We start from the raw sequence: 16,305 nt of genomic DNA, 5'->3' as shown, positions 1-16,305 counted from the left end.
TAACACGCTGATGTGCTAAACGATGGCAACACAAGCAATTCACCCAGATTTGCAAGTAAGAACAGACCTGCAACAGAACTGTAAAACTGTATTGAGGAGCAACATGTAAATAAAAAGTCTGACAACAGTTTTTCAACAAAAACACTGACAACTAAACATCTAAAAGATCCTTCACAGTTCTGAAGAAAAACTAAAATCTGAAATCTTGGAAATCAAAATTAATTTATACCAGGTTTATGTGGAGACAAAAGCATGAGATGGAGAGAAAAGAAGCATCATCTGTCAAAAATGGTGGAGACAATGTTGACACTGGCATGTATGGCTGCCAAGAGAATTACTGACCTAAAGCGTAGTGCAAAAGCAACACAAGAGTTTCTCAGAACAGTGACTTCAGTTACTCTTAAAAAAAAAAAAAAAAGTACCTGGTACTACCACCTAATGGAAATCCTTAAATAGCTGCAGCTATTTAATATTTTAGTAATCGACAGTTTCATCAGTGCTGCTCTTGTGTTATCATTCTTTTAGTTCAAAGTGGAAAATGCACTTGCATTAAAATGGTGACAACTGAGCACTACGGAGTTGTGCATTAAAACGAAACATCGAAACAAAAACAAAAAAAATTCCAGTGAAAATTAGTTCTGTCAGCGTTAATCTCGTTAAAATGACATTAACGCCATAACATTAACGCGACAAATCTCCGTTAGTGAGTTACCACGGATCGCCCGTGCGTGGGGCTGCACGGCGTCAACGTGCTAACAAGCTAACCGCGTTTAGGTATGCCGCGTTAATGCTGTTATGGCATTAACGTCATTTTAACGAGATTAACGCTGACAGAACTAGTAAAACTGTATTATAATTTCCAGTGTGAAATTATAATAAATCATGATAAATCATTGCTGTAGCTACTGTGTGGGATGGAGCACTATTGCAAATCCTTCATCCTGACAGCAGTCAGACTGCACAACCCCCACACAGGGAATATCAAAACACCGTACGCACACACACACACACACACACACACACACACACACACACACACACACACACACACACACACACACACACACACACGTTTATCTTTTGGTAACCTTTTTGGTTTTTGTTTGTTTTTTAAAGTTGATTTAAATTTCCTATTTATTTTTCTAATATATGTCCATTTCACTTTTTTCTTCCTGAACCTTACTGTACTACTAACAAGTGACTTTCCCCAGTGAGGGACAGATAAAGTCAACGTCTAAAACTCCCTTTTCAGTTACTGAAGGCAGAGAGACTCACAAATAAGGAGCAACTGAGCATGGTAGCAGTGAAGGCCTCATTTCAAAGGTCTCAAGGAAAGAAATGCCACATTTGGTGATCGGGCAATTACTTTTAAAATCTTGTTTTGTCCTCTGAAAATCGAGGACTACACTTCAACTTTACTTACATAGTGCCAAATCACAAAAACAGTCTACATCTCCTCTGCAGTTGATGCAATACTTTTGGTTTAACTCTTTGAAATGACGCTGAAACTCTGCACTTCAGTCTTCACTGTTTGATCTAAAATCTGCTGTGGTGGTGGTACAGAGGCAACATCACAAAAACTCTATGACTGTCCCAATACTTAATAATACTAAAATTAACAGTCCATCACTTCTTTTCTTTTAACATCAAATTTGAAAAAACAGACAAACAAACAAACATATTATCAGAAAGAAAAAGTGTAAACATTTCCCACGTGTCTGAAACATAACTGTTTTCTTTGAAATGAGGTCAGTTAATAATTATTCTGCTTTTAATTTTGTAAATATGGCTGTCACGTGTAATCACACTTACACACCCAGGAAATGCAAAATATAGCTTTCCCCAAATGCGAGCTAGTTTCATAGTTGTGTTCAGTGAAAGAGTAATCAAAAGAGTGCAGCCAGGGTTATGGTTATAAATACACAGGCACTGAGAGGTTTGTCGTACTTTGGATGCAAAGAAAGCAAAGGACTTATCTCTAACCTTTGGTCAATGAAAATTAAAATTGCCCAGAAAAGTTTGGGTTTTGGTATCGGTCTGGTGTCTGTGTATTAATCTCTATCACCATGTGAGAAATGATTTAGAACTGGTTGTGTCACCACTGGCAGCAAGAACTGAAATGAATCATGTGTGATAACTGGCAATGAGTCTTTCACATTATTCATTATTGGCCTACTCTTCCTTTGAGTTTTAATTCAGAAATATTGGACAGTTTTTTTACAACTTGCCTCAGTAACCCATTCACACAACTATGCTTTCTTTTTTCTAAGTGCTTTCTATCTAACGTTCACACACATTCATACTCTGATGGATGCATCAGAGCACAACTTAGGGTTCAGTATCTTGCCCAAGGATAATTTGGTGTAGCCGGGGATTAAAACAACCTTCTGATTAGATGACCTGCTCTACCTCCTGAGCTGTATCCCAAATACTCAACGTTTGACATGTTTGACCAAAAGAAGAACCAAATGGATAACAGCTTATCATCCAGATACATGTGGGAGAGTGAGACGACATTCCAAATGCTTCAAAAAGGTGTGTGCCAGGGACCGCAGGTTGTGTGTGAGAGTGAGACCATCTGTGCACCGTTCACCACATGTGGTGTTAAAAGGATTTGTTGGCATTAACACACACACACACACACACACACACACACACACGTGTGCATGCATACACACGCACGCACGCAGAAGAATTAAAAAGCTGTTCAGTACAACTTGAGCTGTGCTGAATGTCTCTAAACATGTGTTACCCACAGTCAAAATCAACAAGCGTCTATATTTGACAACATGATTCACTCAGGAAGAAATCTGCTGGGTGTCACTGTGTGCATAACTATCACCATGACAATCCATCTGGTACACACCAAAAATCAATCAAAAGGTCAACCCACCTCTACTTCACCAAACCTTCCATCAGATGCTTCCCCACCGTTACATCTTATCAGTCTGTGATGTTGAGTGTAACTTCCTCATCCAACTTCAATGAACAAAACATGCCATAGGCTTGGATGGTATCAAGATATTTTTACACAAACCACCACATGTCAACAGAAGTCAGCTTTGCCTAATGGAACAGGCAACATAGTGAAGAAAAGTGGAAACTCCAAACATTAGTGACAATGCTACTGAAAAAAGAAATATGCCTCCGTCCATGTATTTTGGGTTTAGTGTTCTTTAAAGTAAACCAGCTGACACTGCAAACTCAATTAGGTTGAAGTAAAGATCATTAATAGTTCATTTAAAATAGGCTTTTACAATGACACCAAATCACAAGCTTGTGATTTATGTAAATAAATATCAGAGTCATGGTTCAGAGATATAGTTGTACAACCAACAGTTAACAACAAATACATTTCACCAGAAGAGTTACTGAAGATGCAGTTTAGCTGAATTGGAAGCAATTTTAGGACACAGTTTTGCCAGGTGCACGTGGCTTTTGATACATCTGGGTAGACTAACTTGCTGTTTCCAGTCTCAATGCAAAGATAACCAAGTGTTCATTACAAAAACAAACAAAGACATACCAAAATCCTGAAAATATAATGGTACTTATTCTTCTGCTGACCTACAGTGAAAGAATAGCAGTCAGTTTTCTTGTGCTTGTGTATTTGTGTGCAAGTGTTGATTTGTGCTAGCATGACGACTAATCCTATCACAGAAGCCCTGTCATGAGAAAGTACTCAGACTAATGCAATTACAAATCCTGAGAGTCAGAGAGAAAGAAATAGATAGGCATGCTTGAGCCCACAAGACAACATATATTAGTTAATTATCCAGCCAGAAGCTTGTTGATGGCTACTGAAAGCATCTTACTGAAGTGCAATGTTCTAAGGGACAAAAATAAACCAAACATTAGTAAGAAATTCCAAAATACATTCACATTTGTGCACAAAATTGTTGATTTTTAAAGTCATTAAAGATGTCAACCTTTAGGGAAGACTGTGCTGTATCATATTGTCATAATATCTGCAATATACAGCTATACATTTTTACATGATATAAAAAAATGTTAGCAATAACTAAAGCAAGATGACAAGCTAAAGTATTAAACTTCAAGGGAAAACAGTACCTAGGCTTTTTTGTGTGTAACTTGCACAGTGTCACTAAATATAAGGTGTATCACTACCTTTCCAGTCAAATGCTGCTGCCAACACCTTCTTTCAGTAAATTCACACTTCACATTAGGAAATGGGCTATTATTGACAGTAGCTTATGAAAACAAAAGGATGGAAAATGCTCCTAATTTACTTACACTTGTCTGCAAGCTGCCTGCATTAATAAACTTTCTTCCCTATTTTCTGTTACCACAAACCATGTTAAAGTTTAAACTAATATCACCCAACCCTACTCTTTGGGCTATGAAGCCAAAACCCAGGGATCCTTTAATAAATCACACTACACCAACCTCTGTCCAAGTCTAATTTAGCTAGATGACCTATATTTTTGAGACACGAAGTTCATCTGTGTAGAGCTAGAAATCTATCATTGTGCAGGTTTTTTTAGTCATTAGCCTACAGAGTTACACTGGGGAATTGAGTATGTTCCACTGAAATAACTTTTTTCTAAATAAAATTCAATAATTTCCTAGTCAATTTCTTACAGTCTGCCCCTCACACGATCATCACCTGTCTTGGCCTAATGTGAATCATCTCAACAGGTATTAGGTGTTCCCACATTTTCTTTAACCATTAGTCTTTCCAGATCGTCTACATGCTGAACATGGAAGCAGATTTAAAAAAAAGGTTGAAAGTCATACCGATTATCCACATACAGTTCTGGTCAGAATTTTATGTACACTTTATGTACACATCTTCAGAAGTTTTCTGATGACTCTGCGGTGGTTGGATGCATCAGCAGGGATGATGAGACAGAGTACCGGGCTGTGGTCGACTCCTTTGTCACGTGGTGTGAGCAGAATCATCTGCAGCTCAACGTGGCAAAGACCAAGGAACTGATCGTGGACTTCAGGAAGACCAGGAAACACTTGACCCCTGTTTCAATTCAGGGGGTCAGTGTTGATATTGTGGAGGACTATAAATACCTTGGAGTACACATTGACAATAAACTGGACTGGGCTAAAAACACCACAGCACTTTACAGGAAGGGCCAGAGTCGTCTCTATTTTTTGAGGCGACTGAGGTCCTTCAACATCTGCCAGAAAATGCTCAGGATTTTCTACGAGTCTGTTGTGGCCAGTGCGATCCTCTATGCTGTTGCATGCTGGGGGAGCAGGCTGAGGGTCGCAGATGCCAACAGACTTAATAAACTAATCCGTAAGGCCAGCAATGTTGTGGGGATGGAGCTGGACTCCCTCAAGGTGGTGTCGGAGAGGCGGATGCTGTCCAAGATAAAGACAATGTTGGATAACACCTCCCACCCACTCCATGACATGCTGGTCAGTCACAGGAGCTCGTTCAGTGAGAGACTGAGATTACCGAAAAGCACCACTGAACGACACAGGAAATCATTCCTGCCTGTGGCCATCTCCCTGTACAACGCATCCACTTAACACACTGTTTGCTGCTACAACTACACATGTTTCTTTTCCAACTATTTATCTATGAGTGACTTATGTATGTATGTATGTATATATATGTATATATTGTACTATTCTTAGTGTATTGTCTGTCTTGTCTTAATGTTGGTTTAAAATGGAGCACTGTAACAAAAAATAATTTCCCCCAGGGATCAATAAAGTATTCTGATTCTGATTCTGATACACTCATCATGGGCATGAATGCCATGGTAATTTTGAGTTGGCTCCCTTGGACTTTGCCATTGTTCTAAGAATTGGTCAGTCCAATGAGTGCTATCCAAGAGAAATCACCAGTTGTACTGGACATGATCACTAACCAGAATTTAATAGGGCTCTGCCTCGTCAACTTAAAAGCCATCTTAGAATCTTCAGCACCACTTGTTAAAAGATTTAAGTAAGTGTATGTAAATATATCTATATTTTTCAGAAAACTTTATTAATCCCGAAGGAAATTATGTAAATTATTGAGCCTGTATCCATACTTTTGACACTGTGTTGACTAGGGCTGGGCGATATGGCCTAAAATTCATATCGCGATATAATTTGAAGCATGTGCGGTAACGATATATATCACGATATATTCTTTTCTTCTGTATAACGTATTTTCCACACTATAAGGCACACTTAAAATCCTTTAATTTTCTCAAAAATCGAGAGTGTGCCTTATGTATGAATTCTGGTTGTGCTTACTGACCTCGAACCGATTTTGGCGTGCAGAAATCTGTTAAAAAATGTTTTAGTACAACTTTGGTAAGTGCACTGCTTGATGGATTGTCAGAGCATTGCGGCTGCCGTAGTGAGGAGCTTTGCGGAGTAATCTGGGTCGAAAACTCCGTCCGCTTCAGGTCCCAAAGTCAAACGAATACTGAGAGTTAAAAACGGTCTAAATTCTTTCATCTTTAATAAAATCATCAGCGTTGTTGCTTTACCAGCTGTAACAATTAAGTTTAACATCCATGCATCCATGAAAACAGAATTTATTAAATTTAACGGAGTTAGAAGTTAACAGGAAGTTAGCTCACTAGCTTCCACCTAAACATGTTGTGCTACGTGATTGCTAGCGACACAGCTATGTTAGCATAACATTAGCACAGTGAAGCTGGAGGATGAACGCCAACTTTTTTCCACTCATTAAAAGTTAACGTGAGGGATTCTGGTGGTCAGGGACAAATGCAATCGCATAGCATGATGCTATACATGGGCCAAACTTCAGTCAGGAGAACAACTGAGATTATTCATCCACAATACGAGGTTAGTTATTAATATACTGCAACAACATGGGATTAGAACAGCTGCGAGAGAATTCAACATTAATGAATCAATGTTACGGAAGTGGAGGAAGCAGAGTTTTTGGCTTTCCCCTTATTTCAAAAGTGCTTCATCTCTTTGCTATGACTGTCGCCTGGAATAACTTGCAGATGATAATGGTTTTAGCCGCTGTGATGCTTTCGACCAAAACATGCGCAGCTTGATGACATCATCGACATGCGCTATCGCGATAGAGCGAGATAGTCAAAATCTCTATCGTTGGCCAAATTTATATCGTTTCTATCGCCCACCCCTAGTGTTGACTTCTAAAAACTTCTAAAATTTAAAAGAAATTTAAAATTGTGCACCCAAATTTTGTTTTTTAAAGTAATTAAGGATGTATAATGTACAAACATTTCACTCTAGAAAAAGTACGGTTGAAGGAAACCATTAACCTGACACTCATACCCAGGATGAATGCATTTAAACTTCTGACCACAACTGTACCACCAATGTCAACACTGTAGAGGGAGCAGCAGTTTCTCCCAGCAGAACTATGCACTCTGTTATGCAACAAAAATTACTCTGAGGGTGACTCCAGGAATGTGACAAATAGCCAAAGTGTAAACCTAGATTTTAAATTCCCCGGATACCAGTCCATCCACGGGATAGAGCCCTCTGCATTGAGGAAGTCCCAGGGTTAACATATGGATGATCTAACAGTTTAGGGTTTACTACTTTGTGGTATAAGGATGCCACCAGAACCAATACTTACAGAACCTTTGATACCTAAATTCTGAAAATGCAATGGTACGTTTTTGGTTTTTTTGCACTAAAGGCAGCATAAGTACTGAGTAGGTACTTAAGATACTAATTTATACTAACAATTAGTGATAATTGTTAATTATTAATTAAATAGATTAGATTATTATGCTTTTGCAACAGTAATGACATCGTCGGTACCAACTTCGCCTCCTCCATCTGACACATAACAAAGGGACTGCTGCAGATTTTCAGGCAGCCCCTCCCATCACCAGCAGCTGAAGACGTGAACACTAACTCACCAAACCTACACTAACACTAAACCACCACCTTGGAGAGTGTAAAAGGAATTTTGAGGTCAGTAAAGTTCTTGTTTCAACAACAATTAATAATTAAACAGTTATCATAAATGTTAATCTGGCTGGCACCCACATTAATGTTACCCATTTTACTATTATTAGCCATCAGTTAAGTTATCATTAACTTAGCAGCTGTGGCTAATAATAATTTAATTCATTCCAACTTTATTTTATTTACATAGTGCCACATCACACACTACAATAATATGGAGAAACCCCAACAATCAAACGCCCCCCCCCCCCCGAGAGCAAGAACTTAGTGACAGTGTCACCTGCTGTGACCGACAAGGGGTGAGTGTAGGAAGAGAGAAGACACACAGTGGAAGAGAGCCAGATATTAATAGCAACTAATGATTAAGTGAGTGATGTATAAACACAAAGGTGAATGAAAAAATGTGACTGAAGGAGGAACAGCCCCCAGCAGCCTAGGCCTATTGCAGTGTAACTAAGGCCGGGTTCAGGGTCACCTGATCCATCCCCAGCTATATGCTTTATCAACAAGGAAAGTTTAAGCCTAATGTTAAAATAGAGGTAACCTGTCACTGAATCAAAGCTACGAGCTGGTTCCACCGAAGAGGGGCCTGAAAGCTGAAGGCATTACCTTCTATACGGCTTTAAAATATCTTAGGAACAACAAGTAAGCCTGCAGTCTGAGAGCAAAGTGCTCTACTGGGGAGATATGGTACTATGTCTCTGAGATAAGATTGGTCCTGGTTATTCAGACCTTGTATGTAAGGAGTAGGATTTTCAATTTGAATCTGGAGCCAATGAAGAGACGCCAATATATAACGTTAATGTTGGAGCTAGACAGAAAAATATTACCACTCCTTCCTATCTGTAACATAAATACAGTTTTAACTTAGCAGAGTAACACTTATTTGTGTCAAAAATCTGTTACAGGAAGCTGCACAACATCTGCCAGTAAATAGAAATAAGCAGTGGCAGTCTACCACCTCTAATCAGCAATGAAAATATCACACCAAGTTATCAGAAGCACAGAAAATATACCACAGAAAATAAAGCTTTGTGTAGCATATTAAAGGGCAACCAAGTTTGTTTTGTGATGTGCCTTCCTCCCCCCCAAATTTGGGACAACTATCTGATTACCATATTTCCCGGACTACAAAGCGCACCTGAATATTAGCCGCACAAGCTAAAATCAGGGGAAAATCCTGTTTTGTACATACATTAGCCGCACCTGACTAAAAGCCGCAGGTGTTTCAATGTTGACTTATCATATGTAAGAGAATATGCACAAAGGGAATTGTCAGGAAAGAGATGGCTGTTTGAAGACACACCCCTTTTATTAATATTTTGAAAAACAAGTTATGGGTACATATCACATGCCCTTCCGCCAGGCAACGTAGTGCCGTACAACAGCGGAACAAACAAAACAAATCGTCTTACGATATGACAAAAATCATGGACAATCCATAAAAAAGCCGCACCTGACTAAAAGCCGCAGGGTTCAAAGCTTGTGCAAAAAGTAGCGGCTTATAGCCCAACAATTACGGTAACTATGAGATAATTCTCTTGCTCTAATTCTAAAAGTGTTCTATTATATATACAAATAAATACACCGTATGGAACTTGTTCACTTTTAGAGTGGCCAATTGGCTTTGCTCATAATGTGTAAAAGTTATTGAGCCAGTGCTCCAGTTGTAAATAAAACAGGTAAATTAACTTCATCTAAGTAAGCTACATGTTCCACTTTTTACAGACATAACAAGGCAGCCTTTGTAAATACAGTTTGAGGGAATTCCCCCAACTACATGCAGTGAATGTGGAAGTATATTGCACCAATACTGAGAGAAGAACTACGTACCTGCCTGATATCACAGATGTTCTTAGGCAGGTAAAACAATCCAATTGAGAACCTTTGGAGATGGATGGCGAGGGAAGTTTATAAAAATGGACAACAGTTCTGGACAGTAGATGCCCTTCTTGCAGCTGTCTTCACCACTTGGAGAAATGTTCCCACTCACCTCATAGAAACACTTGCATCAAGCACACCGCAACAAATATTTAAAATGATCAACAATAACGGTGGAGCTACTCATTTCTGAGTTCATTTTTGGAACTTTGATTTCTGTTTTGTGGGGGTTTACGGGGTTGTTGTTTTTTTGGAGGTGTGGTCCTAAGCATTTGATCAGCTGTAAAACAGCCTGTTTCAGTTTAAGCGTTGTTTTCAATAAATTGCATGCCACAAAAATGTTTTGTTAAATGAGTTAAATTGAGTTAAATGCAGAGCAGATTTAACTATTTGGTTTCAGGCTTGATGAATTGCAGGGATGTAGATTGAAGCTTAATTTATGTTACTATGATTGCTGTACTTTACAATACTTCATTAAATTGAGTTTCTTATTCTTTAAAAGTTAAATGTGAGGTCAATTTTAAAATACAGGTGCTGGTCATATAATTAGAATATCATCAAAAAGTTGACGTATTTCACTAATTCTATTTACAAAGTGAAACTTGTATAATGTATACAATTATTCCACACAGACTGATATATTACAAGTGTTTATTTCTTTTAATTTTGATGATTATAACTGACAACTAATGAAATTCAGTATTTTAGAAAAGTAGAACATTGTGAAAAGGTTCAATATTGAAAACACCTGGTGCCACACTCTAATCAGCTAATTAACTCAAAACACCTGCAAAAGCCTTTAAAGAAAATCTCAGTCCAGTTCTGTAGGCTACACAATCATGGGGAGCACTGCTGACTTGACAGTTGATGACCACTGGGCACAAGGAGGGCAAGACACAAAAGGGTATTGCAAAAGAAGCTGGCTGTTCACATAGCTCTGTGTCCAAGTAAATTAGTAGAGAGGCGAGGGGAAGGAAAAGATGTGGTCGAAGAGAGGAAAGGCACAGAATCCACGTTGCTTGAGGTCCAGTGTAAAGTTTCCACAGTCAGTGATGGTTTGGGGTGTCATCTGCTGGTGTTGCTCCACTGTGTTTTCTGAGGTCCAAGATCAACACAGCCGTATACCAGGAAGTTTTAGAGCACTTCATGCTGCTGACCAGCTTTATGGAGATGCACACAGTGCCAAAGCTACCAGTAGCTGGTTTAAGGACCATGATAGATGGTTGCTCTCATGGTGTCATGAGAACAACCTGGGCTCTCACGACACCTGAGCAGTGCCACAGACTGATCAAATCCATGCCATGCTGCACTGGTGCAGTAATTCAGGCAAAAGGAGCCCGACTAAGTATTGAGTGCTGTACATGTTCATACTTTTCATGTTCATACTTTACAGATGGCCAAGATTTCTAAAAATCCTTTCTTTGTATTGGTCTTAAGTAATATTCTACATTTCTTAGATTATACACCCCTACTAGAGCACTAAGATCATCTTCCCAGTCACTCTTGGTACTCCCGAGATCCCGGCTGAAGACTAGAGGTGACCGCGCGTTTGCCTTGGCTGCACCTAATTTATGGAATAACCTCCCCATCGCTATACGCAAGTCTGATTCCATCCATTCCTTCAAATCGCGGTTAAAAACCCACTTATTTAGCCTCGCCTTTTCTACCAGTTAACGCCTGCTTGTCAGTTAGCTTAATGCTTATTCTTATCTTTGGCTTATTCTTAATTACTTTTAATCATTTTTAATTTTGACTGTTTTATCCTTTACACTTAGTTTCCTTATGCAATTCTTTTGCTTTTGTGTTTTAATGCCATTCAACCTGCTAGCATGTTTTGGTACCTTGCCATAGCCCTCATCCTTCCCTGTTACTTCATCCTACTCGCTTGCATGTTAAGCACTTTGGTACACCACTGTTTTTTAAATGTGCTATATAAATAAAGTTTGTTGTTGTTTTCTGAGATACTGAATTTGGGGTTTTCATTAGTTGTCAGTTTTAATCATCCAAAATTAAAAGCAATAAACACTTAAAATATATCAGTCTGTGTGGAATGAATGTATACATTATACAAGTTTCACTTTTGATATTCTAATTCTATGACCAGCACCTGTATAGGCAAAGACCTGTTCAATGTTTCACAGTGAGTGCTCTTTTTATATAGTAGGGTAACCAATATCCAAAATTAACCTTTCATTGATCATCTTCTCCTAAAATAGTTACATTATTCAGGTGTGTAAACTATTGTTTGTTGAACTCTATTGAGTCTAATAATAATAATTCTAATAAAATAATCATTTAAAAAAAATCAGTATATCAAAATAAAACAATTCGTAAAACATAAACTAATGAAAAAAAATCTTACATATTTACTGTGTTAGCTCTTATTAATAATTTTTAAAATTAGATGAAAATTAACAACCTAATTTTCATCTTGTTGTAGGATGGGTTAAAATGACCCCTCTGGTAGTTTTATGGTGTTTGAAATTCTAACAAACAAACAACTGTAATATTTGATGACAAATTTGTAATTAGATTGAACTGTTCACAGACTTCCATGCTATTGTATACTTTGGGAGACACTGGCTGAGGGCTGTTCATCAGTGCCCTTTGAATAAAAAACAAAACAAAAACAAAATAGAAAGAAATCAGCCAAGTGCCAATTAGTGAGCCCCTAATCCTAATGTAATAAACTGAAGTGTAAGAGTGCACAGTACAGAGTCTGCAAAAACCCATGAGGGCATTTGTCAAACTGGAATTTCTCCAAGCAACCAATAGCCAAGTGAGTTCTCCCTGTACCAACGTCCTGTCAGTCAGACAGTAAAAAGTAACAGGATCTACAAAGCTCTGTATGCTACCTACAGACTATCACCACACTGCAAGGCCAAGCATCAGCCTGCCTCTGCTGATCCTTGCCCCATAAATGGCCCTCTTACCTCTGGCCATATTATACACACAATACATTATTTTCTTTTACTTTGAAGTTACGTGGTGTTAAACAATTCTGGTTACAAAGTAACAGGTGACAGTAGTCACTTGCTTGACATCTGCAAACTGTGAGCTATTCATAGGCCTAACTTGGTAAAGTTATCTTGGCATCCTAAAAAAAACTGCAGGTCTCTGTGACAGGTCGATCCCCAGATATTTGAGGAACTCACATAAGTGCAGTTGAAAATTACTCAGTCTATCTAGAGCTGCAACAATAAGATCATTAAATAATGCTCTGAGAAGTCTGATCTGCCCGTGTTCTAAGAATGAAATAACGTATTACTGTTTCCTCCATCCGCTTCATGTCATTGACAAGTACAACTGGTCTCAAGAAAAATCGCCTCACGAACGGTTAAAAACGTATATACCAACACAACAATGACAGTTATAAATACATCTACTGACCCAAAAACAAACACTGGGTTAGTATGCGGTGCAGTTATCGATCTTATGCTTTAAGTTGGCATACAGAATTACTGGTATAAGATCCACGACGCCTCCCCAAAGTCATTACATGTAACTATACGTAAAGAGCTGAACTGTCTGTGACTGCGTACCTATTTACATGAAGTTCTGTGGGTCATTCCACACACGTAACTACCAGCAGGTATCTGCACTCTCCCCTTTTCAGTGGGCTGTATCTATTTGACCTAAAAAGGGGTTTTCACTTCTATTTTAAAGGATCTCTTCTTCGTAAGTTACTTTTCTACTGAATTCCAGCTCGAGAGGATATGAAATGCGTCCGGTCACAAAAACACAGTAAAAGAAACAGAAACACGCCACAGAGTTTGGCCGCTGTTCTGCGTGAACATCTTGACAGGATATAAGCCTCGTGGTATTCGTGCGTGGACTCACCTCTGCAAACTGGCTTCACCTTTTGCTGCTGCTCTGAGTAATAAACACAGCCGCGGTCTTTAGGCGACTCAATAAAATGTGCCGCTTCTTGTTATCAGCAGCTGTGTGTGCGCATCGCTTGGGTTTCCGTTCTAAAAAAAACAAACACTTCCTCCGCTTAAGAACTCATACTGAGAAACGGAGCTCACACAGGTTCTCTGATAACTGGAAGTGAGAACAACTGCCTCTTCCCGCTGCCTCCATTCAACAGGCTGCAGTACCGGCTGCAACCGACGCTGCCACGCGTGACCTTCAAAATAAAAGTCGAATTTGTTAGAAATCAAGTTTTGTGGTGGAATGGATTCACAGTACAACCTCACAACACTTGCACCTGAAGTTTATTCGCAGAAAACACGTTGCACAAAGCAGAGATATGCAAAGGTATATAGTTAAACCTCTATATAATTCTATATATAATATAGTGTTGGATTATTAATTGCCTTTTTCAGAAGACCTTTACGCCTGATTCTGTGATTTACATGAAATTATTAGGCTAATTAGAAAGCAATATAAGAATAAAAGTGGTCACTATTACTTTTTTTTTTTAATTCTTAGAACACATAACCATTTCAAAAGCAACCACAGTTCATGATTCAGTAGCTTAAAAAACATGTTTAACAGCAATAACTTGGAGTAATAATTTTCTGTATGACTTTATCAGTCTCTCATGTTATTGTGGAGGACTTTTGGCACACTCTTCTTTACAGTGTTGCTTCAGTTAATTGAGATTTGCAGGCTTTTGTTTATACACAGCCCTACAGTATTTTAATTATGTTGAGGTCAGAAGGCTATAGTACAAAGCAGCATTCTGTCTCATCCAGCTAAGTTCAGGGTTAAACCCTGGGCTTTCTGTAGTATGCCAGTGGTAACTTCTTACCAGGATGTATAGGTATGGTAACTTATGTGGCGACCTTAACTTTGTCTGAAGCAGTTTAGATACGATCCAGATAAGGATCAACAGGTACGAAATCACTGCCTACTGAAACCTACACCGTCCTTGATGACCTCATATCAAACTTGTACACAGACGATGTTTGAATTTTGTTCTCAGAATTAATCTTTACTCTGAACCCCTTTAATAGCACCAAGTCTTCTACTGAGAGAATAAAAACTAGAACATCAAGAGCAGACGAGTTTCCGAGTTTCAGTTTTAAATTGTCTGAAATTTCTTTACAGCATGTTTTAAGTATGATTGTTAATTTTTGACTTTGTATATTCACATTTAAGCATAGCCCCAGTGTGTGCTGGCCCTGGTAGAGGCTGGAGACCTGTCTACGGTTTGTGCTGGTATGCTGTATTTGGCTGCACCACACTGGCAACCTGGCGTCCAGGGTGTTACCTGCCTCTCAACCTATGGTAGCTCTTCATAAAGATAGGACTCGCAACCCAGTCTGCCAAACCAGAGGCACCGTCCCAGATCTTCTACAGAAGGCGTATTAGCAGGATTGAGGGGATCCCTCCATGGTCGATTATATCCTCAGTAGAAGTCTGCAGCACCCCACTTCCACTGTACACAGTATGAGCAGAGTTCTCCTACTGAGTTTCCTGAGGGTTTGCCAGAATTACATCAAGACCAACTGAAAGTCAAGTCCAGTGGCCTCGCAGATTTAATCCCACACCTGAGTTTTTGCTTCAGCTACTTCCACAGCTCAGGAACTCAGTATTCCTGCTGTGGCAAGGATTGCCAAAAAAAGGTTGTATGATGGGTCAGGATAATGTTTTCTAATAATAGCAACAGGAAGGTATTATTTTCAGTGTTTTGTGCCTGTTTTTGTTTTGTTTTGTTTTGAGCAGTACAGTGTGATTTTTTTTTTTTGTTGGACATATTACTAAATATAAGCATTAAAGACTGTTTGTTTAGGATCTTGACTGCCTTTCTGCTGATTGCTATGTAGTTAGCAGGACTAAGATGCTATACAGCGGCATCAGCAAAAGTAGTATTGGATAAATATTAATAACCATTCAGAGAAACCGTAGAGTATCTATGGGCAGACTTGAGACTTAATTACTACTATAGTGATGATGTCAGAAATCCTGCTTGGACTGAGACCTTACTGTTCTCACATTCCCATCCTTGGGAGCCAACATGGGACTGAAGGCCACATGACAAAAATACTATGATGACCAGATTTCTCACATCAGAACTGGCTTACTTGTTTTTCAGCTGTTTGTACAGTAACTTACTGTGTCCATGGCTGCAGCACACAGAAGGTACTGGGTCATGTTTAGGCCACACTGCACATCACTTTAGCCAAAGAGGAGGTCAGAGAAGTTGGTGAAACGCTGGATGTGGGGTATGAATATCTTAAAGAGACAAACATCCCCATCTGCTGGATAACCACAAGAAGTACAAATAAATATCTGTCCTTGACCAACTAGAATCAAAGACTTATTTAAAATATTCTTCACTCATTAAATGCCTAAAAATATATTTTTTACACCTCAAGTGTACTAAATTGTAAATTAACTGCACTGTATATCATTTTTACACTTCCATTAAACATTTAAAGAGCCCTAAATACACCACTATGTGCACACACAACGTGACTATAGGGTTTTTGTGTGTGGTTTTTTTTTCTTCTTTTATTTTTCTGCCAACTGGCAGAATGTTGTACTGTTGCATTTTGGGATTATTTTGCACACGCA

At 38.8% G+C, this 16,305-nt stretch overlaps 1 protein-coding gene across 2 annotated transcripts in view; it reads right to left on the bottom strand.

The window, feature by feature from the left end:
• The window catches only part of LOC146570259 (proline-rich protein 5-like), a 41,222-nt gene extending 27,387 nt beyond the window's left edge, over window positions 1–13,835 (bottom strand). For both annotated transcript variants that reach the window (XM_085283183.1, XM_085283184.1), the window contains exon 1: window positions 13,621–13,835. The gene's annotated coding sequence lies outside the window, so the exon portion shown is untranslated. The remainder of the gene's footprint in view (window positions 1–13,620) is intronic.
• Between the last annotated feature and the right edge of the window lie 2,470 nt (window positions 13,836–16,305).

Source organism: Mchenga conophoros, linkage group LG7 (assembly GCF_057382185.1).
Source record: "Mchenga conophoros isolate Kocher_MC1m ecotype Shallow Benthic linkage group LG7, M_conophoros_male_GT1.1, whole genome shotgun sequence".
Lineage (NCBI taxonomy): Eukaryota > Metazoa > Chordata > Actinopteri > Cichliformes > Cichlidae > Mchenga > Mchenga conophoros.
Note: the sequence above shows the minus strand (reverse complement) of the source record. Positions and strands in the feature narration are given on the sequence as shown.